Source organism: Cornus florida, unplaced genomic scaffold (assembly GCF_030987335.1).
Source record: "Cornus florida cultivar Cherokee Brave unplaced genomic scaffold, ASM3098733v1 CherokeeBrave_3.0.0_Hap2_Chr08, whole genome shotgun sequence".
In the NCBI taxonomy this organism is placed as follows: Eukaryota; Viridiplantae; Streptophyta; class Magnoliopsida; order Cornales; family Cornaceae; genus Cornus; species Cornus florida.
In genome coordinates this window covers 57,699,002-57,725,442 of record NW_026775578.1, presented here as the reverse complement: position 1 = coordinate 57,725,442, position 26,441 = coordinate 57,699,002, and the positions used below count along the sequence as shown (strand labels likewise).

The 26,441-nt window shown below is 34.4% G+C and overlaps 1 pseudogene; it reads left to right on the top strand.

The window, feature by feature from the left end:
- Positions 1-181: 181 nt before the first annotated feature.
- On the top strand, positions 182-20,345 carry LOC132270325 (pentatricopeptide repeat-containing protein At3g49170, chloroplastic-like; annotated as a pseudogene).
- The last annotated feature ends 6,096 nt before the right edge of the window (positions 20,346-26,441 follow it).

Sequence of the window (26,441 nt, the reverse complement as noted above, 5' to 3'; positions counted from 1 at the left end):
ACCCAGATTCTCCAGGACCAGCAATATCCTTTTCACCCGGACGAGCATCCTGAGTCAGGGGCTTGCTACTATGGCAAGAAGGACTGGAACAAGAGTAGGTCATTTTAGCAGCTGAGGAGGCAGAGTTAGCAGATGATCCAGCAAACCACAGGTGGTTACGGATGCATATATGAATATAGATATGGAGCGAGAGCCTCCAGCAGAGTCACCACATCACTCTCCAGCAGGGTTGCCATTACATTCTCAGGAGCAGAGTCAGGATGTACCTCAGTTTCATGATCCAGTCATCCCTGACACTCCAGTTTAGACATCTAGCTTAGGAGAGCGTATCCAAACCTTGGAGGATGCAGTTGTCTCTCTCCGAGCAGACGTGACATCTCTCCGCTCAGACATAATGACTGCGTTGCAGGGTATTTCCAAAGATATCCGAGGATCACGCCTCGCCAGACCGATCTCATCTGCTTGATCTCCATATCTCACATTTTATCATTTTATATATCTTTGATACTTGCCTGATCTTTTGATACTGTTACTATATTTTTACGGCCCGTTTATTAGCCCAGATCCTGTGTTGTACTTTATACTGTTTTTATTTTTTTTATCCTATGCATGATATTTTTGGATGTCTAGTTATTATATTGATATATCTATCTGTGATTGACTCCATTATCAAGTGCATCCCAGTGACTTCAGTGAGAGAGTGCTGCCCAAAATTTTCAGGACTGATGAGCACTGAAAAGTGCGCATTTAAATCCCTTAAGCTTAGGTATTCTAGAACCTTTATCTATCTTATTTTCCCGCTTTGTATTGATTTCGTGTTATTTCCGTTTTTAGGTACTTATCCCTAAAATAAGCTAACTCAGCCAAATAAGAGCAGAAATGAAGCAATTATGGGATGAATCAAAGAAATGAGCAAAGTAGAGCAAAAGGAAGCAAAGGGTGGAATTTCAGCAACTTCGATCGATCTCAAGAAAAGTTTAATCAATCCAACTTTCATCGATCTCAGCACTTCAAGATGGATCTGAGTCATGTTTGTCCCTATTCAGAGATCTCAAAGTTCGATCGATCCAACTTGATTCTCTAATCGATCAAACTTTCTTATCCTTATCCACATACTAGATCTTATCCAGCTGTACCACCCTATCAACCACTTTTGTTCTTTTCCCAAAAATATCTCAGACTTGTCCTTATTCAAAAAGGCGCCGCGATCGTGGATCGATCCAACGTAAGTTCGATAGATCTCAGCCATGTTCGATCGATCCAAGTCCAAGGTTCGATCGATCGAACTTCCTCTAGTGCGAAAAAGTTAAATTGCCAGCTCATAAAAATTTGTCCTCTATCCAATCATTGGGAGGAATATTAGTGTACGAACCCAGCTCATTTGGGTGACATTTTACCTACCTATATAACAAATAAGAGGCATCTTTTTGATATACAATACAATACAATACAATACAATATACAAGAAAATAGAGACTTGGAGGCTAGAGAATTCTTAGTGAGGAAACAAAGGAGAGAGGAGGCTAGAAACACCATTAGAGGTTCTTCATCAACCAAGAAGCAGATTTCTTCCATAGAGCTTGCCCTTGAGGGTTGGAAGACATCATCCATGAGTGGTTAGACATCCTCTTGGGGCTAGAGTTAGCCCTAAGCATGCTTTCTACATCTTGATTTATGTATTATTCAGGGATTTGTATTGTGATACATGTTTTGACATTTATTTAAACACAGATCTTATTTATTCAATGATTTGTGTGGTTTAATGCTTCCAATTGACCATTTCATTCTATCCATATGTTTATGTATGTTAGAATAGATGTTCATGTGTTTATCTCTATATTTTATGTTATTGATGCATGTCTATGTGTGTTGATATTATGAATCTAGAGATTGTCAAGACATAGTACTTAATAGAATGCTCTTGTGGTTTATTTGATGGTTCATACTCATTTCTTGATGGATTGTGCCTCCCCCTTAGTTTAATTAGTTTAATTTCATGTCCTTAGCTTAGTTGTAGTGTAGTTGTAGTTTAGATGTTAAATGGAAGGACAATCCATGCTTGTTGTTTGATGTTCCATGCTTATGAATGCAAGTAGCATATATCTCTAACCTTGTGATGTGTTTGGATTGTGAGCTTAAAGGAAGGATTAATGACTTAGTTTGATATATTGTACTTTTAATTTTGTTGCTTAGACAATATATGCTTAATTGGTCATCCATGCTTGTTGAAACAACCACACACACACACTATTGTTGCAATACATGTTTTCCCCTCATTAATCATTCATTAAGGGTGTAGAAAAGCTATGCTTAGTGGTGATCTCTAAACCCCAAGATCTCTTTCTCTCTCTTTTACTCTCTCTATTACATCTTATTATTACTTTAATTTAAATTGCACATTAGTATAATTCAATCACTAACCAAACTTTTGATCACTCGACCTACTAACCCTAATCTCGATTCCACAACCCAATACGACCCACCAATCCCTTGAGACGATCCCTACTTGCCCTATCTATATTTTGCAGTTAAAGGTAGTAGTGGCATATTATAAATGTAAAACTTGGCCACATTGTACACACCTTCTTAGCACACTCTTAAGCGTTGGTGCGACGACACACCATCAAGGACCATCCTTATTCCTCTCTCCTTCATTCATTTATTATCCCATTTACACTTGCACAACCACTGTGCACTGTTATTATCATCTTTGTTATTTGATAAGCTTTTCTCCCAGTGCCATTTTTTCAGGACCACAATCAATCCCAAGTTTAGGGGGGTTATATCACCTACTTTGGATATTTATGTCCCAGCTATTCTTTGCCATAGCTGCACTGGTATACTCTTTCCTTCGTTCTCTGTGTACATTGAGGACATTGTGCCATTTAAGTTTGGGGGTAATGGGTGTTATTTGCATTGTTTGTTTTTAATTCAAAATTTTGAGCATGACTTGTGTATTTAAGGGATTTTTTATGATTGGTCCATGACTAGCTATGATTTTAATCTTTTGAGGACTATATTTCTTAGAATTTAAAAAATTGCTTGACTTGAGAGTCCAATACTCCTTGTATGCCTTGTGGATGCCATTTAGGAGTAAATTTTTTTGAAAAATTGATATCTTGCTCGCACTTGTGGTCCACATCATCCTGATTTTGTGATTATTTTAAGATTTACTCTAGGATTCTAGACTAGCACAGGCGCACACTAGCATTCATTTGTGGGGTACATACTTTGTTAATTATTAAATTGGTTATATCCCAATTGGGCTAGTAGTGCATTGAAAGCTTTCATCTTGGCAAAAGTGGATAACAAACCCTTTTCATTGAGTAGCCGGGATTCTAACCTCATCAAGCACTGAATTTCTCGCGCCGAAAGGTGGAGGGCCCAAACTCTAGGTTAATAATTGAACTTGCTAAAAAAAAAAAAAAAAAAGTGAGGACTTCTCTCAAAAGGTGAGAAGTGGAAAATAATTAGATGGAGGTTCTTTTGATTTGTACCCTAGTTGATTTGAGCTTGTAAATCCTTAGGGGTGTTTAAACACCTAATGCCCTAAAGCCGTCTAGTTTAGGAGTCATTGGCCTAACGCTCGACCTAATGGATCGTTAGAAAGCTTAATAGATCAACACATTACACTATGCTTCCATTTTTTATCCTTAAGGATAGGAAAAAAATCGAGTGAAAAGAATAAGAGTAACTAGATCAATAAAGCTTTCCACTCTTTGTCTTGATGATCAGTACTAGATTTGTGTGCTAATTTGAGGGTAATGATGTGATCATTTCTTTAGTTGGCTTAGATAACAACATATTTGATGCCGGTCCACTCAAAAAGGATTATAGAGTTGTTTTGATTTACATGATCATTTTCTTGATGTGTAGAGGACCATACTTGCTTGCTTGATGTTGAAATTTTGGGAGATTGCTTGAAAATTGTTAAAAAAATTGCATACTTGAGGTAGTTTTCTCCCAATGCTTGTTTACAATATTGGTGCCTCTTTTTTGAGAATGAGCTTAATGTTTGTGGGTATCATTTCTGGAAACCCTCATGAGAATTCACTCGTCCACTAGGGGTAATCTAGGGGTTTAAAAGGCTTGTTGCATGCGCTGAATGCAATCGTGCTCCCTACGAAAGTGGCGTTATCCTTTTATTGCTTTCTAGTTTATAGTTGTATAGTTGTTCATTTCATTCCTTTACTTTGTAGTCCATTGCTAACGACTAGCAATATTTAAGTTTGGGGGTGTGATGAGTGCTGAAAAGTGCGTATTTAAAACCCTTAAGCTTAAATATTCTAGGACCTTTATCTATCTTATTTTCCCGTTTTAGACTAATTTCATGTTATCGCCATTTTCAGGCGCTTATCCCCAAAATAAGTTAATTCAGACAAATTAAAGCATAAAAGAAGCAATCTCAAGCTGAATGGAAGAAATGAGCAAAGTGGAAGCAAAGTGGTGGAAAACAGCAAGCTTCGATCGATCAGACATATTTTTGATCGATCTCGCAGTGTTCGATCCAGCCCTACCATGATAGACCAAACCCCTTGTCCTTATCCTTAAGAATTTCCATCTTCGATCGATCCAACTTTTCTCCAGATCGATCAAACTTCCTTTATCTTATCCCCACCTACCACTTTTGTCTTTTTCCCAAAATATCTCAAAAATATCTCAGAGATTTGTCGTATTCCAAAAAGGCGCCACCAAGGATTGATCGATCTGGCCATACTTTGATGGATCTAGCCACAATTCGATCGATCTCATTTGAATTTGATCGATCGAACCTCTTTAAATTCGAAATAAAACAGAGTCCAGCTTATTAAAAAATGACTCGTGGTGCAATCATTGAAAGGGCCCTAGTGCACGAGACCTGACCATTGGGTGTGACACTTGAGCTACCTATGTAAGAATTTTGAGCCATTTTACTCATAGAGAATGATATAGAACTTTAGACTTTGACACAATCTTGGAGAGGAGGCTAGAGATTAGAGAGACATACACCATTTGGGAGTTCCTCCATTCATCTAGGGTATCCATCAAGGAGAAGATACTTCATACCATAGAGATGGCCCTTGAGGGTTGGATGACTACATCAATGAGTGGCTAAACATCTTTTTAGGGCTAGATTTAGCCCTAAGCATGCCTTCTAGATCTTGATGTTTTGTATTTTGAGGGGATTTGTGTTCTAATTTTGTCCTGACATTTGATTTATATATGAATCTTGTTTTTACAATGATTTGTGTTGTTTAATACTTCCAATTGATCATTTCATTCTATTCATATGTCTATGTATGCTAGAATAGATGTTCATGTGGTTATCTCTAGGTTTTATGTTATTGATGCATGTCTATGTGTGTTGATGCTATGAATCTAGAGATTATCAAGGCATAGTGTTTTAATGGAATACTCTTGTGGTTTGTTTGATGTTTTATACTCATTTCTTGATGGATTATGCCTCTACCTTAGTTTAATTACTTTAATTTTCATGTCTTTCGCTCAGATGTAGTGTAGTTGATTTACTTTCTAAGATGTGAGGACAATCCATACTTGTTTGATATTCCATGCTTATGAAATTCTCTAACTTGTTAATGTGTTGATTGTGAGCTTAAAGGAAAAATAATGACTTAGTTTGATATATTGTGCTAGTCACTAGCTTGTCTAGACAATGTATACTTAATTTGTAATGACCCGTTCAATTACCTTCCTTTCTTTTTTTCTGAAATTTTACGGATAAATTTTTTCTATTTAATTTTCTTTTCCGAGTTCTATTTCTCGTCACTGGGTGTCATCTCAAGTGCTTGGAAATGGTTTCTGAGACTCTTTCGTTTGGATTGAAAACTTCCTTTAAGGACTGAGTCATTTCCATATTTTTATTTTTTCGACTCTATTCACTTTTCGTCCCTTTCCTTATTTCGTCTTTTTCCCGTTTGTCACTTTTTGGGCACAACCTCACTTTTCATGCTCGGAGTTGGTTTTTGACTTCACGTGCCTTCATTCTAAGTGGTTTCCATAAAATATGTATCTTTACTTTTGTAGAAAAGTACTCTGGTTGCTCTCGGTGTCCATAGGGGCATGGATGCACAGTTTTTCAGAATCTTTTTCTTTTCTTGGGGTGTTTTTCATAAATATCTTTTGAAGATATTTTATTTCAGGGGTTTTTAAGAAAATATTTTTGGAAGATATTTTCATTCTGAGTCATTAGTGCAGTTAACCCTTTTTGGAGAGGTCATTGTGCAATTAACGAAAGTTATTGCAAAAATGTCTTGTTTTGAGCCTGGATCCTCATACGGGATTCATTTTCACATTTTTTCGAGTTGTGTACTCTTAGAATTCAATCCTAGTCGTTTTCCCCAGTTTTAGGGATTTCTAACCCTAGTTGCCGCCAAACTTGTTCAGAGCATATCTCTCTGCTCGAGACTTAATTTTTGATGCCGTTTCTTCTATTATTCATATTTTCTCATTTTGAATCTTTTTCATTCATGGAGTTTTTCCGTTTGAGCGCGTCTGCTCAAATTCTACTTTTTCGGACCCCGCGGGGCCCTTCCGGGACACTTTTAGGGTTTTTCTATAAATAGGGCAACTTAAGAAGAAAAATCAGATTTTTTTCTTCTTCTTCCTCTCTTGGCTAGCAGCCATGGATGCCCATGGGGCTGCCACCTTCTTTCTCCTCCTTTGAAGCTCTTCCCTCGTGGTAAATGCCATAGTGCCTTAGTGTTTTATGTTCCCCTTGACGTACTCTACATTTCCCCCTTATTAGAACTCGTTTCTGACCATTTTTTGAGTTTGGGTTTGAAGTCAAGTTGTGATTTTCATGGAGCTTTCTTGGGATTCTTGTTCACCATGTTGTCCTCGACAAAATCCCGCGGTATCGTTCGATTCGGAGCATTTTTCTTTCGGTGGGGATTTAAGACTTCATCTCAAATAGAGGTAGGGGGTGTTATAGTTTATATTCTTGTTATATTGCATGTTGTTGATGCTTATACAACTCATTTACATGTATTTGTATCAAACCTAGAAACTTTAATTAATTATTTCTTTGTGTAAGATTTAATTTTCCCGGTTGCTCATAGCTTGGTTTAAACATGTGGCATAATATTATATTACCCCTTGATATGGTTATAGACATATATTAAATTGAGAGCATTTGAACAAGTATTGAAGATTTTATTTAATATTTTTCTTGAATAAAAGATTAATTCATGTGGCCTTAACTAGCTTGAAATAAACATGTGTTGTCATATTATATTAGGCCCTAGCATGCTCTTCAACGTAGGTAAATTTGAGAGTAATCGGAAATATTTTGAAATCTAGTAATATTTAATTAATTTGATTAATTAATTTATTCAGTATGCACTATTCACTCCATTGGAATTCCGACTTGATTTTATTGATGTTCTTGTCATATACTTTCACATATGTTAAATCTAGAATATTTGATTATGTTTTGAAACCTTTCATTTATTATTTTTCTAGTATTAAAATTTAATACACATGGCCGTATCTTGCTTAGAATTCACTTGTATTATGTTTTTAAATCAAGTCTTGACATATTGTATAACATATATTAATTTGAGATCATTTGGATGAATTTCAAAATCTAAAGATTTTAATTAAAATCCATTCAATGGTTCCATGAGTTTGATTAAGTTTCTAACTTGGTATTCATGTTTTCCTTGACAAGGTCCTTCACGTGTATCAATTTGAGAATAATCGGATAAGTTTTGAAACTTATATTTAATAATTTTCTTTGTATGGAATTTAATTTACATAGTTGTGTCTTGTATGAAATGAACTTGTAACTTGATATTGAACTTGCCCTTGACATGATCCTTGACATGCCTTGTTCGTAGAACATTAGGACTTGCCTTGTAATCTTGATAATTTAATCGTTTAAGTAGATTAAATTCTTTTTTTATGCTTCCACCGATTTAATCATGACCCCTTGTATCTTGACTTCATTAATGTGCTTAATGAACTTGCACAATTGCCTTAGAATGGTTTAATTACACATGTGTTGTTTAGTAAGTAATTGAATCATGTATCATATATTTGTGGTATATTTACTTCAATGGATTTCTTGTGCGATATATCTTAGTTCTAGTCTATATAAATGAACACTATGATTTCTTGACATTTCACATGCCATTATAGTTGAGAACTTAGGGCATGACTTGTATGTTCCAAAATCTTGGTTGTGTATGAAACGTGGTTAATGCATTTCTTGTATTTTGATACAATCTTAACTTGCACAACTTGTTGATTTTGAGACTTGGGATATCAATCAAGAATTGACATGGCTAGGACTTGGTTCTAGTACGGGAGATAGAGAGCTCCCTATACTATACTGCGCACTAGAGGAAGGTACCCATGGGTTAGTAGCCCTAAAGTATCCTAAGAGTACGGTTTTAATCCAGGTGATATCCAAGTTTTCACATTGGTTGATTTCACTCTTTAAATTTCAAGTTGTTATTCCTTGAAGATTTAAAACTTGTCGTGTTATGTGAAATGCTCCAATCTTGTTTCATTGCATAGATTTTATGTTTCATCTTGATTTCACCCCTTAAGTTTCAAGTGTCCATTCCTTGAAGACTTAAGAACCTTTTCGTGTTATTTGGAATACCTCAACCTTGTTTTATTGCATAGATATTATGCATTATTCTTGATTTCATATATTTTTCTTGTCTTGTTAATTGGAGTGTTCCAATCATGTTAATTACATTATCAATGTAATTCTTGTTAATTCATATTCAAGTATCCTTCTTGTTGTATTCCTTAGATTATTCCAATCTTGTTCAATTACATTGATAATGTGATTCACGTTAAATTGTAAACTTGTCGTGTTCTTTGGATTTTCCCAACCTTGATTCATTTCATATATGTATATATATATCATGATTCTTGTTAATATTACTATAAGGTAGCTTAGGATGCTCCCTGAGTCTCACATTTGACATGGACATTAGGTGGCATGATCCTTTTGAACTATTTTATGTTAATCTAAAAATCTAAAAGAAATCGAGTCTATGCATGCTCATTCTCTACGAGTAAACTTGTTTACTCACCCCGAAGTTACTGGGGGATTTGTTCAGGTACAGGATTCAAGAATTGGAGATTTGCACTTGCCATGGGTGGTTTGGAGATTTGAATTTTCTTTTATTGTGTTCTTGTTCACATGCAAGTGTTAGCATGTTTAAGTTTTACTTTTGATGTTGTAATACATAGTTAGGTTCATTATGCCATTTTTGCCTAATGTTATGTAAAGTGTACTTAGATACACTATTTGAAACCTATTTGATATGTATGACAAGAGGTCAAGGGCCAAGTATGTTTATATTTACACTTGTACTCATTTGGCTCCACTTTTTGTTTAAAAATGTAATTTTTCCAACTTTAGTGGTTTGGTATGTCAAATCTTGTAAATGGAATGTAATGAGGCCGTAGGCCATTATATTATATTAAAAATGTCATATTACACTTGAGTACATGTTCACATCATTACATATTTGCATATAACGTAAATTGATCATGCCATGGGGGATTCATATGAAACTTAGGAACTCTTTTCAGCCTTGGTGCATAGGAGGCCCGATTTCCTCATTTTTGACCTGTTTCGGTCGACCGGTTCTTGGTTCAATTCATTTGAACAGTAAAAACACTCATTCTAGTAGCCAAAATCACTGTTTGAGCTCAGTTAGGTCGACCGATGCCTTATTTCGGTCTACCAAAGCAACCTTTCCTAAAAAAACAAGCATTTAGCGAAATTTCAGTGAGTTTTGGTCGTCCGAAACTCTATTTTGGTTGACCGAAATAGCCCACATTCAGCTGCCCTCCAGATTTTGTAACAGCACTGTTGTTCCGACTTCAAACAGCCATATATTCCTCATTTCTAATCCAAATGGGGTGATTCTTGAGCCTAAATTCATGGATTTTGAGTCAGATTTCCAATGGTACCTATGCCATTCTCAGATTAAAATCACAATGAGATTTATTCAAAGGTTTAGTGAAGTAGTGTTGGGATTTGGTTGAAGCGGGAAAGGGCGTTTTGTGAGATTCTTGTCCAATGTTCTTGGAACCTCTTGGAATGTTATGAAATAACTAGATTAGGTTGTGTGGACCTCATTTGACTTGGTTAGAGTCAAGTTTCTCCTTTTATTTGTGAATTGACCATTTTGCCCCTTGGTTAATGGATTTTGCCCATTTTGACCTTTGTTTCCGTTTTCGTTTCCTTTGGGTTCTGTGACCTCATGGAAGATCATCTTAGGGTCATAGAGGTGTGTTATGCCTTGGGAGACCATTGTCCTGTTTCTTGCTTCCGCGTCTGGATCCGTTAATGGGTCAATCTTCGGTTCATCACTGACGCACCGAGTTGACTAAAAACCTGGGTTGTTACATAATTAGTCATCCATGCTTGTTGATTCAATCAATTACACCTCTTTGTATTGCAACACATATTTCCCCTCATTCATTACACATTAAGTATCTAGAATAATGATGTTTAGTGGTGACCTCTAAATCCCAAGACCTCTCATTCTTGTTCTCTATCCTTTATTTATTTTAATTGCTTTGTATTGAATTTGTTTACATTGTAGTTTAATTAACCAATCAAAACTTCTTTTGATCACTCGACCTACTAACCCTATCTTGTTTCCATTTCAAACACGCATCCGATCCCTTGGGACGAACCCTACTCACCCTAGCTATATTAGTAGTTAGAGGTAGTAGTGGCACTTTATAAATTTAAACTTGGCCACACTTTTCATTGTAATTTGGGGTGCATCGCGACAGGCATGCACGAAGCCACTTGTTAGCATTGGGGTGGAGAGACTTGGATGCATCATCTTGTGACATTTGGAAGGTGGAGATTCACCCATTTGTTGGCTTATGATTGGTGCACTTGTTGGCTTTAATGGTTGACAAGTGTAGGCTTAGGATTAAGCCTAAGAAGGAGTCATGGATTTGTGACAAGTGTAGGCTCACATTTTAGTCTTGCATTGTGTATGTGTGAGAGGTAGAGTAAGAGCACATAATGAGTGGAGGAATACTAGATCCTCCACTCACCATTTTTCACTTTATCCTTTTCATTTCACTTGTTCTCAAAACCCTAAACCTAGCTACCATTGATGAAAAGTTTGGCTTAGAGCTTCTTGCTTCATTTTGGCTTCCTTCCACTCACCTTAGACCATAAACCTTAGGAGACAAAAGTTTCCTCTCACTCTTTTCTTCATAACCCTAGAATTGTTTTCCATTTTGAGCTTGGTTGCTTTGGATTATAGAGATTCAATTCTCTATTGAGGTAGTGGTGGTAATATGTTTATACTCCAAGTGTTTTAAGTCCTTTGGGGTTTAATATATATTGTGTACATGCTTTTTAATATGATAGTCTTGCATATTATAGGAAACCCTCACTTTTTGACTTAGGGTTTATTGATATAAACATGTATAATATGTATGTACCTTGTATAGAAGAGTTATATGATTTAGTAATATGCTAAATTCTAGTATTTTCACATGTGGTAGTGATATAGAACTCTTGTAGAATTATTAATGCTATATACAATTTTTATTGACTTAAATTGTTATATTCATGGTGGTGATAATTTTATATTATTGTTGAGGACTAATTGTGATTATTTTAAAAGCTTATTGCTAAAATGTTAAGGATTAGTATATGAATCTTATTGTTGAGGCATGAACTAAATTGATAAGTTGGTGATATTGTTTTGTACATTATATTATGATGAAGACTTGTCATTTATTATGTCATTCTAGACTTAGAATCCTAAGACATGGTTTGTGTGGTTTCAAAATATTTGTGCATGGAAGGTGATATATATATATGCCTTAATATTGTGTATAAGTTTTGAACTTGCTATATTTTGGATTCTTTTGTTACATTGTTACAAATGACATGGCTAGAGTTTGGCTCTAGTGTGGGAGGTATAAGTTCTCCTCATTTATAGTGTGCACTAGAGTGGTATTCCCAGCGGGTTAATGCCCGGAAGAACCATTTAGTTCTTGGCCTTATCCAAGATTTGATGTCCAAGTATTCCACTAATTGATTTCGCATTCATTTCCAATTTGGCAACTAATGCTTAATTGTGACTTGTGATTTTGGTTATTGACGAATTAATGTTGTTAAGTACATTGATATTGTTATTGTGTTATGATGGAATCATTGTATTAGTTTAAGATAATCCCTTGGAACACCTTGAACATAGATGTTAAGTGGAATGCTCCCTTGTATTCGTCTATATTGATCTTACAATGATATTGAAACTTTAGGGTATACGCATATGCTTCTTCCTATGAGTAACTTGATTACTCACCCTAGTGGTTTGGGTTGTTTTACAGGTAAAAAGACTGTGTTCTTGGATGCTCATCATTCTTAGGGGCTTATGAGCAATTTGAAGCATTTTTGTATATTGACATGCAAATGTTTAGCATGTTTTACTTTTCATGATATATTTTGTATACCATGGGTGTATGGTATTTTAGAAACCAATGTAGCTTTCTTGATGTATAATGATACTTAAGTACTCACTTTTGACACTACTATCATGTAATGAAGCCAAGGGCCAAACATGTTTACTTTTGCACTTGTGCTCATTTGGTACCATATTTTGCTTTAAAAATGTATTTTAACCAACTTTGGAGGTTTGGAATATAAAATTCTTGTAATTGACATGTATGAGGCCATGAGCCATTGTTTTACCTTCAAATATTTATATTTGGTTTGTTGACATGTTCACATGTCTTTGAAAAATCAGCTTTAACCTTTGTTTTTGAACCAATTCATGATGGGATTTGAGGCTTGGGTTAAACCTTAATGTTCTCAGTGTTTAGCAGGTCTTACAGTAGCTTTTCAAGTCATGTCGGCCGACTGAAATGTCATTTCGGTAGACCGATGGCTTTTGGGAATTTCATTACACAGTAAAACACACATTCTAGTAGCCATTTTCACTGTTTGGGTTCATTTTGGTTGATCGATGCCTTATTTCAATCTACCGAAGTGATCTCCCCTCCAAAATCCAGCATTTAGGAAAGTTTATGTTCATTTCGGTCATCCAAAATGCCATTTCGGTCGACCGAAATAGCACACATGCACAACTGCTTCCAAATTTTGTTTCAGCATTGTTGTTCCAACTTCAAATGGTCATAGCATCTTCATTTCTAATCCAAATGGGGGTGATTTTTGCACCTAAACTCGAAGATTTTGAGTCAGATTTCCAACAATACCAATTCCATTCTCAGATTCAAATCACAGTGGGAGTTATTCATATTTTAGTGAGGTAGTGTAAGTTTTTGCTTAAACCGGGAATGAGCGTTTTTGTGGGATTCTTCGCCAAAGTTCTTAGAACCTCTTGAAATATTGTGAAATGATTAGTTTAGGTTGTATAGACCTCATTTGACTTGCTTAGAGTCAAATTTCCCTTCTTAATTATAAATTAACCATTTTGCCCTTTGGCTCACGAATTTTGCCCGTTTTGACTCTCGTTTGGTCTTTTGCACTCTTTAAGTTCCATAACCTCATAGAAGGTTACATTGGTGTCTTAGGGATAACTTCTATCTCTAGAGACCTTGGTTTATCTTTCGGTTCTGTATTTTAGACCCGTTACTAGGTCAACTTTCGGGTTATCATTGACGCACCGGGTTGAAAAACTTAGGCCGTCACAGAAGTAACACTTTGAACTGGTAACTAGACTAATAATAGAGCTTGTTGAATGTTGACTCAAGTCTCCGGGACGCGTTTAGGTAATTAGGTACATAATTGCTTAAGCCCCACAAAGTAAAATAATATATGAACTTAAAACATATATTTTGAAGTTGGCTAAGCTAAGGAATTGAAAATGTAGTAATAAATTGCCCACACGGAAATTTATTTTCTCGGAAAGGGTAATCAGCCCAAGACTTTCCGAGATTGCAGTCTGGTTTGCCCTTTTATTTTCTCGACAAGACTTTTTAAAGCCCAAGTGGATGTGTGCATGCAATGAAGTACTGGTAACTATTAAAAGAAAAAGAAAGGAAAAAGATTGAGGGGTTCGTCAGTTGGCAGCTATGACAAAGTAGCAAGAAACAAACAAACCACAATACATTGGCATTATTTTCTTTCTTAAGCTGTGGACCATTAAAGCTAGTGGGGACAACCCACCAACTCTACAAGCTGTGGACCATTAATCAAAATTGACTAACTTTTAAGTCTTTCTCTTTGTTTGCGTGCATGACTTTAATTATAATATGTTATTATATAATATAAAGACCAAAATTGACTGACTTTTAAGTCTTCCTTTAGAAGCATGCTAACAAGTATGAGAGACCAAGAAACAGAGGCAGAAACATGCTAGCAAGTTCATATTTCAAGTAAAACTAGGTTAAACCAATTTTCGCTCACTTTTCTTTTCTTTTCTTTTTTTTCTTTTTTCTTTTATAATATTATGATTTATGAAAGACTAGTGTTACATTCATATTTTGTCAAAGTCTTACAAATTAGTGTCAGATTTTGCAATGGCAGATAACCTTATAATTGAAAACATCTATTTAAAAAGAGAGATGAACATTTAAAAACTTTAAAATTAGATCAGATATGGGCCAAATGAGATACAACATGAGCTACAAGTTTTAGATGTAATAAATGGACAATCTAAGAGGACAAACAGAATTATAAACCCAAGAGGTGTGATGTAAATGTAGTGGTAGTGACATGGGTCTAATTCATTGGGTTACCTTTTGTAACTAATTGCTATTAATTAGATATGGTACAATATGGGCTTGGTTAGCCCACGCCTCATGTTTCTGAGTCCAGACCTTATTATATATGAAGAATGTACATTTTACAATTTTTTTTTATTTTTTTTATTGTTTTAAACATTGTACATTTTACATTTTTTTTTTTTTAAATTTTTTTTATTGTTTTAAAAATTGACCAAATACACACCAAACTACGACTTTTTGTATGTATATTAGTAAATTACTCTAACCTCCTTTCAAATTTGTCCAAATTATTCGTTACTGAAATTAGGTGAAATTAAGAGTCCAGTGAATTACTTTCTAAATGTCAAAATTACTCACTCCCACCCAATCCTTTTCTTTCACTCTCCCTATTTTTTCCTTCTCTCTCTCATTCTGGTTATATAAAGTATTTTCTCTCACACACACATTGTCTCCTCTACCAATCTAATCAAGCTTACCCTTTTCCTTGTTTCTCTCTCCCAACCGATTATCATCACATTTTTTTTTAAAAAAATATCTATTTTCTCAGTACCAATTAAGCCACCCACAGTATTCGACCTTTTTTTCTTTTTTTTTGGCAAATTTTTATTTTTGATTTCATAGAAGAAGACCCAAAACCTGACCTCCCTCTTGTTCTAGAACTTTGATAAGGAGACTTCACCTATGATTTTGACCGTCACACAAGTCTGTAAATCAGGATAAACTCCACTATATTAGATAAAAATAAGAAGTACTTTCCCCTTTCTGTGTTAGAGATGTAGGAGGTATAATACTCCTTCTTTAATGTAACTTGACACCCCTATAAAGAGGGCGTTCGAGTCAACATAAAAGGTACGACACAAATCGCTAAGAGAGTCTTTTAACCTTCTTTCCACCCTTCTGATCTAGTACTGACTTGATCGTCGGAAGTTCTTAGGCCGGTACCGCACCGATATTACAATCACTTTTTTCCTCCTTTTTCAGGTACGACGTCGCTTCGGGTCATCGCGGAATCCTGCATCGTCAAACTTAATCTTTACTTTCTTTGTCTATATTTTTTGATCCACTGTTCTTTAATATCCTTCACTATTGATTGTTTTTTCACATATTTTTCTTCCAATCTTATATTTAGTCCTGTTACGAAAAATGCAGCAAACCCAAGCCAAGCAACAATTATGAAACATGACAGAAAAATAAACATACCACACACAAATAATACAAGATTTATATGTGGTTCGGCAAAGCCTATGTTCATGGAGGAAATTCGGCGAAAGTCCTCAATATGTGTAAAATCATAGATTACAAGTTCTAGTCCTTTACTCTCTTTTTTGTACAATTTTTAGTGTCTCTCTCTTCCCACTCCAAACCCTAAACACCCTTTTTTATTGGGTTACAAGAGAGTACTAATTAGGGTTCACGACAAGTAACGCGAAAGCGGGTCGCAACGTGAAAACGGGTCACGTGCCAAATTAGGGACACAACATCACTAAGTCCTAAAAGCATAAAACCCAAAAAAAAAGTTTCTGGAGCTAAATTTATGTGTGACATTAGTTATTCGATACTATATGAATACCTTGTGTTTAAGGGTGAATGGCGAGGGAGTAAGCTACTTTGTGTAATTACCGCATCCAAATACGGTCTCAATGGCACTTAAACAAATAAGGACGTGGACAAATGTAAGTCAATTAATGTGTAACACATGGGACAGCAAGGCAAAATGACTTTAGAGGATTCGCGCCCCTAACTAGATAGCCTAATGGGAAAAAATGTCATATAACAAGCTGATGGTCGGGAGTTCGAATTCCTTTGAAATCACCTCCACTACTTTTTTTTTTTTTGGTAATTTAGTGATGTGGAACAAGGACCCACTGAATTTTTTCAATAGTTGTTCGGTGCACATGGGATGAATGGGACTAGTGGACTACATGTGTGCGTCCGGTAATGAATTATGGGATATTTTAATAGGCCGGACAACACCATCATCGACACACACAAAATTGAGTTGAGTTGTAAGAGAAATGGCCCCGCCCCCAACTTCAGTTGAAGATCTTTTCTAAAGATAATATATGGAAATAATGAAACTAAATAAATTAGATTAATAAAATAATATGAGCATAATATGAAATGGAAAAAAATAAAATGCCTGACCCCGTTGAATTTTCCAGATAATTGTCGTGTACATGAGAGCCCGATGATAAATTATGAGATGCTCGAGGACAAATAGCACCAACGTTGATGCACGCACACAAGAGAAACATTCCCTCCCCCAAGTTCAGTTGAATCTTGAAAAAATGAAACTAATTAATTTAGATTAATAAAATTATATGTGCATAATATGAAATGGGAAAAAAAAAAAAAAATGTAGGACTATATTGAATGTTTTCGGTAATTATTCGATGCATGTATGTGCTTAATATTAAGTTATAACTCTAAGAAGTCCAACACTACTATAGTCAACACACACAAAAAATTGAGTTAGTGTTACTGTGACATAGAAACATCTCCTCCCCCAACTTTAGTTGAAGATCTTTTCTGAACTATAACATATGAAAATAATGATGATATAGATTAATAAAATCATGTGTGCATAATATGATATGGGAAAGAAAAAAAAATGTGAGACCCCAACTCACCGATTGTGTTGTGGTTCCTACACCCACTCAGCAATGAGTAGTGTTTATATGAAATTTTGTATAATTTTGCTCCCAACTCTCTCCGTTTAGAATAAATACATATCCAAAATGAGCCTAACTTAAAGATAAATAGTGAAATTTATTATTTATTATTATTATTATTTTTTTGTCATTAGCAAGAAACTCATACATACCCACTTTGCTTCTTTAGGTATTCGAACCATCACAATCCACTTTAGAAGGTAAATGAGATATCACTGAACTTGATAGTAAAATAATTTTTCAACCATAAAAGAAATTTTATACGTATAAAAAAATTTTAAATTCTCAAATAAAACTTAGAGATTTAATGTTATGGTGGGATTATCATAACAATAAATTAATATTCTCAAATAACAATAGTAAAAAATAACGAAATACATTATAGCTTAGCAACATTTCCAAGTTTTATTTGAGAATTTAAAAGCATGTGTGCATAATATGATATGGGGAAAAGAAAAAAAAAATTTGTCAAGACCCCAAGTCACTGATTATGTTGTGGTCCTTACACCCCTCGGCCAATGAGTATGAAACCCTTTAGAATAAATACCCCTTCAAAACTATTTTTTTAATCTTATTAAGACAGTGAAATAATTTTTTTTTTATCATTCACTTTGGAAGATAGAGGAGAAACCACTAGGCCACAAAACTTTAGTAGTGAAATAATTTTTCAATCATAATAATAATTTCTTCTTTTTATGCATATAGAAAAAATTTCAAATTCTCAAATAAAACGTAGAAATTTAATATTATGGTGGGATTATCATAATAATAAATTAATATTCTCAAATAACAATAATAAAAAATAACGAAATGCTTTATAATTTAATGTAACGGATGGACGCTTATCCATTTATCCAATCACTTTCCTATTAGGATTCGATGTGGGATAAATGACCCTTGTTACATTTTTCCCCACTCGAATTCACGCAACGCCCTCATTGCGGTTGTACCACCCTACCTGCCCGGGATGAAAAACCTGAACACCATCCTGGACGGGAGCTTGGCGTGACACCGGATAAAAAATTGGGTCTGATTTTGATACTAATTGTAATGAATAGACACTTATCTATTTACTCAATCACTTTTCCATCTAGATCCAACATGGCTTAGCAACATTTCCTCGTAGTAAGCAGTCAAATCTTAAAAGGGGTGAATCGTTGCATGAATTTCCTGTGTACCACGATTGAGGAGTTGTAATGGTTTGCCAAGTGCATTTTTCCAATAAAAAAGAAATAGAAAAATCAAAGATTTCAGTTTATTATAACCACCAAACCCTCATTCTTCAATAGACATTTTGATTGCACATCAACCCTTTAATAGACGTTGAGAGGATGATCAGTCTCTCTCTTCCCTCTTCCGCCAAATTGATCCCGCCATCGCTCAAACCCATAAAGTATCGTCCATCCAATCCTTGAAGAACCCCAACTTCGAACCTCTCAAGAACCGTTTGATTCGTCTGGCCAATGTGGGCCACCTCCACCAAGCAATCTCCACCCTTGATCTCATGACCCAACATGAACTCGCCCCAGACCTCATCACCTACTCGGTCCTCCTCAAATCCTGCATCAGAACACGAAACTTTGAACTTGGAAAGCTTGTTCACAGCAAATTGTCCGAGTCAGGACTCGAACTTGACTCGGTTGTGCTTAATTCACAGATCAGCTTGTATTCTAAATGTGGGGATTGGGTAACTGCTAATTCTATCTTTGAGACAATGGGTGAGAGTAGAGACTTGGTTTCATGGAGTGCGATGATCTCATGCTTTGCACATAATGGTATGAATTCAAAAGCAATATCTACATTCTTTGAAATGCTTGAATTTGGAGAGAACCCAAATCAATTTTATTTTTCGGCTGTGATTCAAGCTTGTTCGAACGTTAATAATGCTTCGATTGGGAAAGTAATTTTTGGGTCTGTAAAAAAACTGGGTATTTTGAGTCTGATGTGTGCGTTGGGTGTGCATTGATTGATATGTTTGCAAAGGGTTGTAGTGACTTGAACTCTGCAAAGAAGGTGTTTGATAAAATGCCTGAGAAGAATGAAGTTACGTGGACTTTGATGCTAACAAGATATTCCCAACTGGGTCATGCAAGAAATGCCATTGACTTGTTGTGGTATTGAGTGGATTTAAACCGGACCGCTTTACTTATAGCAGTGTCATTTCCAGTTGTTCAGAATTAGAATTGTTATCAATTGGACAGCAATTACATTCTCAGGTGATTAAGTCTGGATTGGCTATGGATATTTGTGTTGGGTGCAGTTTGGTGGACATGTATACATAGTGTGTTGGTGATGGATCTGTGAATGATTCAAGGAAGGTATTTGATCGGATGCTTGATCATAATGTCATGTCTTGGACTGCAATTATCCCGGGGTATGTGCAAAGCGGAGGTCACGGTAAGGAAAGGGAAGGGAAGGTGATAGAGGGTGTTTAAAAAATTGTGTTTGGCTAAAATGGGTGGAAGGAAAGAAAATGTGAGGAAAGGCTTTGGAAGGTTATGTATAGTATCATCCTAAAAATGGGAGGAAATGGAAGGAAAGGGAATGCAAAGGCTGATGGATGAGTTGTGATGCCAATTTTACCTTCAAGATTACACAAGTTTGCAAAACAATATATATACAAGTTAGCAGTTGCAGAGAGAATGAGAGACGGCGGCCAACGGCTGAAGCTTGCGAACGGCGAACCCGAACTGGAACAGCGGCGATGGAAACTGAAAGATATGGGTTTTGATTTTCTAAACAATCTGAAATGATATACCAGAGATGCGTACAAATAGATAAACTGAAATATATGGGTTTTGAACTTCTGATTCTTATAATGCAGAGAGACGGAGAGAGGGCGAGATTGGGTAGGCTGAAATAATTTGTCCAAATTTTTTTTTTTCTTTTCTTGTGGCCCATCTGTACAGGAGACTATATATATATATATAATAGAGATGGAGGCCAGATTGGGCAGGCTGAAATGATTTGCCCTAATTTTTTTTTGTTTTTTTCTTTTCTTGTGACCCATCTGTATAGGAGACTATATATATATATATATAATAGAGATGGAGGCGAGATTGGGCAGGCTAAAATGATTTTGCCCTATTTTTTCTTTTTCTTTTCTTGTGCAGGTATGAGACTATATATATATATATAAATATAAAATAGTATAATAGTTATTTTATTAAAATAATTCTCTTTCTTTTCTCAAACATGATTATTATCATTCCCTTTCATTTCCTTTATTAATCAAACAAACACAATAGGAGCTTAAAATTATTCTTCTCTTTCCTTTCTTTCCCTTTTCTTCATAATTAATGTTATCATTTCCCTTCAAATCCACCGTACCAAACATAGTCTTAACTATTCATTAACTTTCGTTAACGTTACATACCAAATTTCCCCAAACCCAAATTCGGTCCCTTCCAAATAACCGCCAAAACCAAATTTCCCCAATTCCCGCCAATTCAAAGTGTTGTGTATTTCAAAAAATTGGATTTATGCAGTGTTTTATCTAATTACACTCGTCTACAGAGCCATAAACAAATAAAGATAGGTATTTATGCCCCATCTTTTCTTTCATGCTTTGATCCTTAAATATAAACACTTATTTTTTATTCTTTAACGTGATTGATGGGTTGAAAATTACATTCCGTTACAGTAGAGTTACGTGTGGGTTTGTATTGGAATTCCAATGTGTAAAACTGACCATAAATTTGATAGCCCTGTGCAATGACATTTATATGGTTTAACAAAGTAAACTATAATGATTATATACCAGGAAGGTGTCATGCATTCTGTATATCCATCAGATCTGTCGTTATGCATAGTGAGATTCGTTGTCATATTAACCTTTTCTAAAACAAAGTTATTCCAACTGTAAAAATCTAAGCGCCTCATGCCCACGTGACATAGTTTATAAAAATTATTTAGAAATTATTCAAGTAGAAAATACATATTTTGCATAGTATTTTTATTCTTATTTGAAAAAGTGTGATAAAAACACTCATACTCTTTTGAAATTGTGTAAAAATTCCTCCCAATTAGTAATGTGACGTAAAATAATATTATAATACCCGTTTTGTCTTTTTACTTTTTCAAAAATGCGCAAGTGAATATGTATGCTAATAATCTCATAGTATAAGGAATTGTTAGACCTACTCTTTTAATTTCAGTGAATTGTTAGACCTGCTCTTTTAATTAGTCAATTATGTAACAAATAAAAAAATAGAGCCATCCACTTAGTTAATTTTTGGTACAAATAACTAATTAAAAATTATTCGATTAGACAATTCACTCAAGTATTCGGTGTAAGTATCACTACTCATTATTATAATTGACTTCATAGGGACGGAGTCAAGAATTTTTTCAGCTGCACATTGTATACTAAATACATAATAAATTAGTGATTATGGAATATATATACATAAAGAAACATAAGTGGATATATATAGAGATTGATATTTTTGAGATGAGATAAATTAATAAATTACATATATAGAATATAATGGAACAATTTAAGAAAAAATATTTAAGTAAACATATGGTAGTATAAATTGGAGTGAATTGTTAATTGGCTACAAGAGAGGAGAAATTTCAAGGGAACATTTTTATATGATTAGTGATACTCACATTTAACACTAACAGTTAATTATTAATTGACTATTTATACCAGATATAAATTAATTTCAATTGATGTTTCATGTACTGTCACATATTCTCCATTCGTGCACGTTGGAGGATTATGGGATACTCTTCTTAAGAGGTTTACATGTGAACACTAAAATATATATATATATATATATATATATATATATATATATATATATATATAATAACAGAAAGAGGAGGAACAAAAATTGTTCCTTAGACGTGGTCACATGGGGTGGGCTTGGTTAGTTGCCAAATGCCAAGTATGGGCCTCACTCTGTCCAGTATGGAAAGAGATCTGTAACAACTCACATGGTTGGGCTTACCTAGTTGCCTAATATGGGCCTCACTCTATCCAACTAACTAACTTTAGCAGCATTGCCAGTCTGGAAAGAGCTCATGGAAACTAGTCCCATGTGCTAGTCTTCTTGAAGACAATATGACTTTTTAAAGTTAATTGAGATGATGAGTATATGGATATAGATATAGAGAGAGAATTAAGGGGAGGGAGAGAGGATTAGAGTAATTAATATAGAATAAATTACCCATATGATGAGGTAAGAGAAGAGAGGGGGTTTGGAGAGAGAGGAATTAACATGTCTCCTGTACCCTTATCCGAGAGCACGAATCTTCTCAGAAGATACAAGGCCAATAACAAAATGCCACGTAGGAAAATTTTGTTCTAATCATGCAAAGATCTCGTCCACATTATTAATAGAAATAACCTGTAGTAGAATATTGGGTAGTTCAGATATTAATACCGACTCTTAGCTCCATAATAAGAATACAAATTTATAGTAATGAGTTTCATGTTTCAACAACTTCGTAGCTTCCTTCTGCTTTCTTTCCTCTTCTTTTCCTTTAATTTTGTTCATATATTCAACACGCATATCCATAATTAGTTAATTAGATAAGTGTGTGTGTGTGTGTGTGTGTATATATATATATATATATATATATATATATACCGTACAATCACGTTTTTGTGAACCCCATTTGGATTAATAGGGCTTGCCAGTGACTAATTTATATCCATATTTGCAAATAAATATCCTCCAAAAATTGTTCTCATTTTGGAATTTTCTTTCAGCTTAATTAAGCAGTGGTTGTATGTTCTTGGTCTTACATATGGTGTAGTACAGAGCATAATAAAACTCACGGAGTACACAAAGAACGAAGTACTTTCTTTAATGTTTTTTTTGACTTTTTAAAGTTGGCATTGGTTAGAGGAGACCACCCATTATCCTCATCCTCTCAATTAATGAACCAGATTCAGTCCTTTGCCTTCTCCTCCTTCCACCAACTAGGCCTACTATTAATTAAGTCATCCCCATTCTGTCTCAAAGAAAAATGGCTTCCATTTTTTTCTGAATAGAAAAAAAACTTCATTCCATGTTCATGACAATTTATACCATTCAATGTTGACTGACTCTAAAGTTTTCATCTTTTGCTTACTTGAATGACTTTGATTTTTCAAAAGATTACTTTAAATGAAGCCATCTTAAAATGCCCCACACTCATGAAAAGGACTCCTTTATATATAAAATAAGGGAAGAAAAAAAATCCAAGGGGTGGGGGGCGTGCCCCTCGTTCCTGTACGGCTCGGTCCCAAGGCTTGCCTATGGTGTGGTTTGATGGTGTCAATTGATGAACCAAATTCAGTCCTTTCCCTTCTCATTCTTCCACCAATTAGGCCCACTATTAATTAAGTCATCCCCATTCGGTCTCAAAGAAAAATGGCTTCCATTTTGAGACGACTTTAAATTACAGTCACTGAAAAAAAAAATAAAAAAATAAAAAACCTTCCATGCATGACAATTCATACTATTCAATGTTGACTGATTCTAAAGTCTTCATCTTTTGCTTACTTGAATGACTTTGATTTTTTAAAAGATTACTTTAAATGAAGCCAGCTTAAAATGAAAAGGACTCCTTTAAATTTATCTTCTTTTGCTTGACTTTGATTTTTCGGAGGACTACTACTCCGAAGTTGCCAGAATATATATATATATATATATATACAATAACAATTAAGAATATGATATTAGAACTCCACTTTTTTCAATTGCATTTCACTTACGTTTGACAAAAAGTCCTTTCAATTCATTAATATATCATCCCTTATTTTATAAGGTCATAATTATTCTATATACAATTTTAACCTTATTTTAGTTTATTTACTTCCTTTACGATTTTTTTTTCCCCCCCTTTTTCCAAAGGTTCTTTTAAAAAAAGTTAATTTTTTATATATAGATAATTTTATTTTTGACAGTCAAAAGAGATAAGTTATTCAATATTATTATTTTTATATATTTTTTACAATCTATCATTTCTTCAACAAAATTAAATATTTTTTTGGTATTTTTGTAGAGAGGTTACTTCTTTTTTTTTTTAATAATTTTTTATAGATCCTCCAAAACCAATAATTTGTTCAATAGAATTAACTTTTCTTTTTGTCTAATCAAAAGATATAATTTATTCAAAAAAGATAATTTTTTTAAAACTTCTTTTGCCTTGTCAAAAGAGACAATTTATTCAACATAATATTTTTATTATTTTGGATAACATTTTTTTATCATGTAAAAAAATTATTATTATTATTATTATTCTTTTCAAAAGAATTAAGCGAGCAAATATGAAAGAGGTTGTTGCAGTTAAAAAAGAAAAAGAAAATGGTATTATTTATTTATTTATTATTTTTTTTTTACAAGTAATAAGTGTTAAAAGTAAAATTAGTAAGGGTCAAAGTCTGTCACTCTAAAATCAGTAAAGGCACTAAACCATCTGCATATTATTTAGTTGTAAAGTTAGTTTTAAAATAACCATTCTTATTAAAATTAGAGTGAAAAATTAAAAAAATAAACTCTCCCTATTAATTATAATAAAGGCTCGTGTGCGCTTTACACCCATGTGGTATCGATATAGTGCATATAACCCCCCATTGTTTATTCACCTTTCCTACAATTTAAAAATGGTGCGGATTAGTTCATTTTGGGTGTTGACCTCTATTGACCGGTACCGGAGCTACAAAAAGACTAAAATAACCCTCTATCTATGATTTAAAAATAATAATAAAATAACATAAAATGAAAAAAAAAAAAAAAAAAAAAAAAAGACTAAAATAACCCTCTATCAATATGCAGTCGTTTCAAGTTATGGCATATTCACAGTTTACAGACTTGCACTCTCTCTGTCTCTGTAGAGAAAGTAAAGACAAACTAAGAATTGTAATGGTTGTTTCTGAAACTTATCTCCATTTCTTTTGGTTCTCTCAATCAGTATCACCTCCCTTCAAATTGAGACAACATCCATCTTAGGAAATTCACACCTCATACCATCTTATATCCAACTTTTTTAGATTTTAGTGCGGTTGCAGTCCACAGAAGAGTCGCCGTAACACCAGAACCAGAGGGTGCAGAAGTTCCGATTGGAGATGGAATGTGATTTCTTGATTTAGGGGGAGAAATAGTTGGACAAAACCAAAAGGTGAGTACAGAGTATATACATCATCTCTGAATATGTGTTTTTAATCAGCACCCATTTCATCATTGCCTCTGATTTTAGTGATACGGTGACGGGTTTTGTTTGAGGTGTTTAATTGTACATTTTTATAGTATGGATTTATATAAACAAATTTAACTACAAGGAGCTAATTTGCACAAATTTAAAAATCATAGGGGTGTTTTTCAAACTTTCCCCTATAATAAATAACTACTCATGCTTCTCCCCTCCTTCCTCTGTTTCTTTGTCATTACTGTCTAACGGAGGACTTTTAGTTTTAAGTCATCCTTGTTTGCTTTCATTACTTTTGATTTTTTTAGGGAACTACTTAGCATACAATATATATATATATATATATATATAGAGAGAGAGAGAGAGAGAGAGAGAGAGAGAGTGAGAGTGTGTGTGTGGTCATGTAATAATTTAAAGTATATCAATTACCGTGTGGTCCAATCAAAAGTATATATATAAACTGTACCTTCCAAATCAAAATAAAAAGGACTACCGTGTGGTCCTGTAATAATTCAGTTACATGTCAACTACCTTTCCCTCGTGCTTTTTACATCTTTATTCATATTAACCCCACGAACAAGTGATTCCAACTCATTCTAGATTAATTTGTATTTTTCATTAAAAAGGGTAATGTACTTAATGAGGTCTGTTGGTTATGTCCGAATCATTAAGTAAGCATATTTCAAGCTTCAACTCAACTAGTTCAACTAGTCTAGCCAATTTCAAGGCTAAGCTAAGGCTCAACTAGAACTCCAAATAAAAACTGACAAGGCTATATATTAATTATAATTTACAAATCAAGAGGCAAGTTTGCAAGTCTTGACTAGTTGTTTCACCACCATTTTTGCAAGTCTAACCAAACCGCGTTGTGGCCAGATTTTTAAGGTTTGACAACATAATTAAGATCTTTCTTCTAACAACATTAAA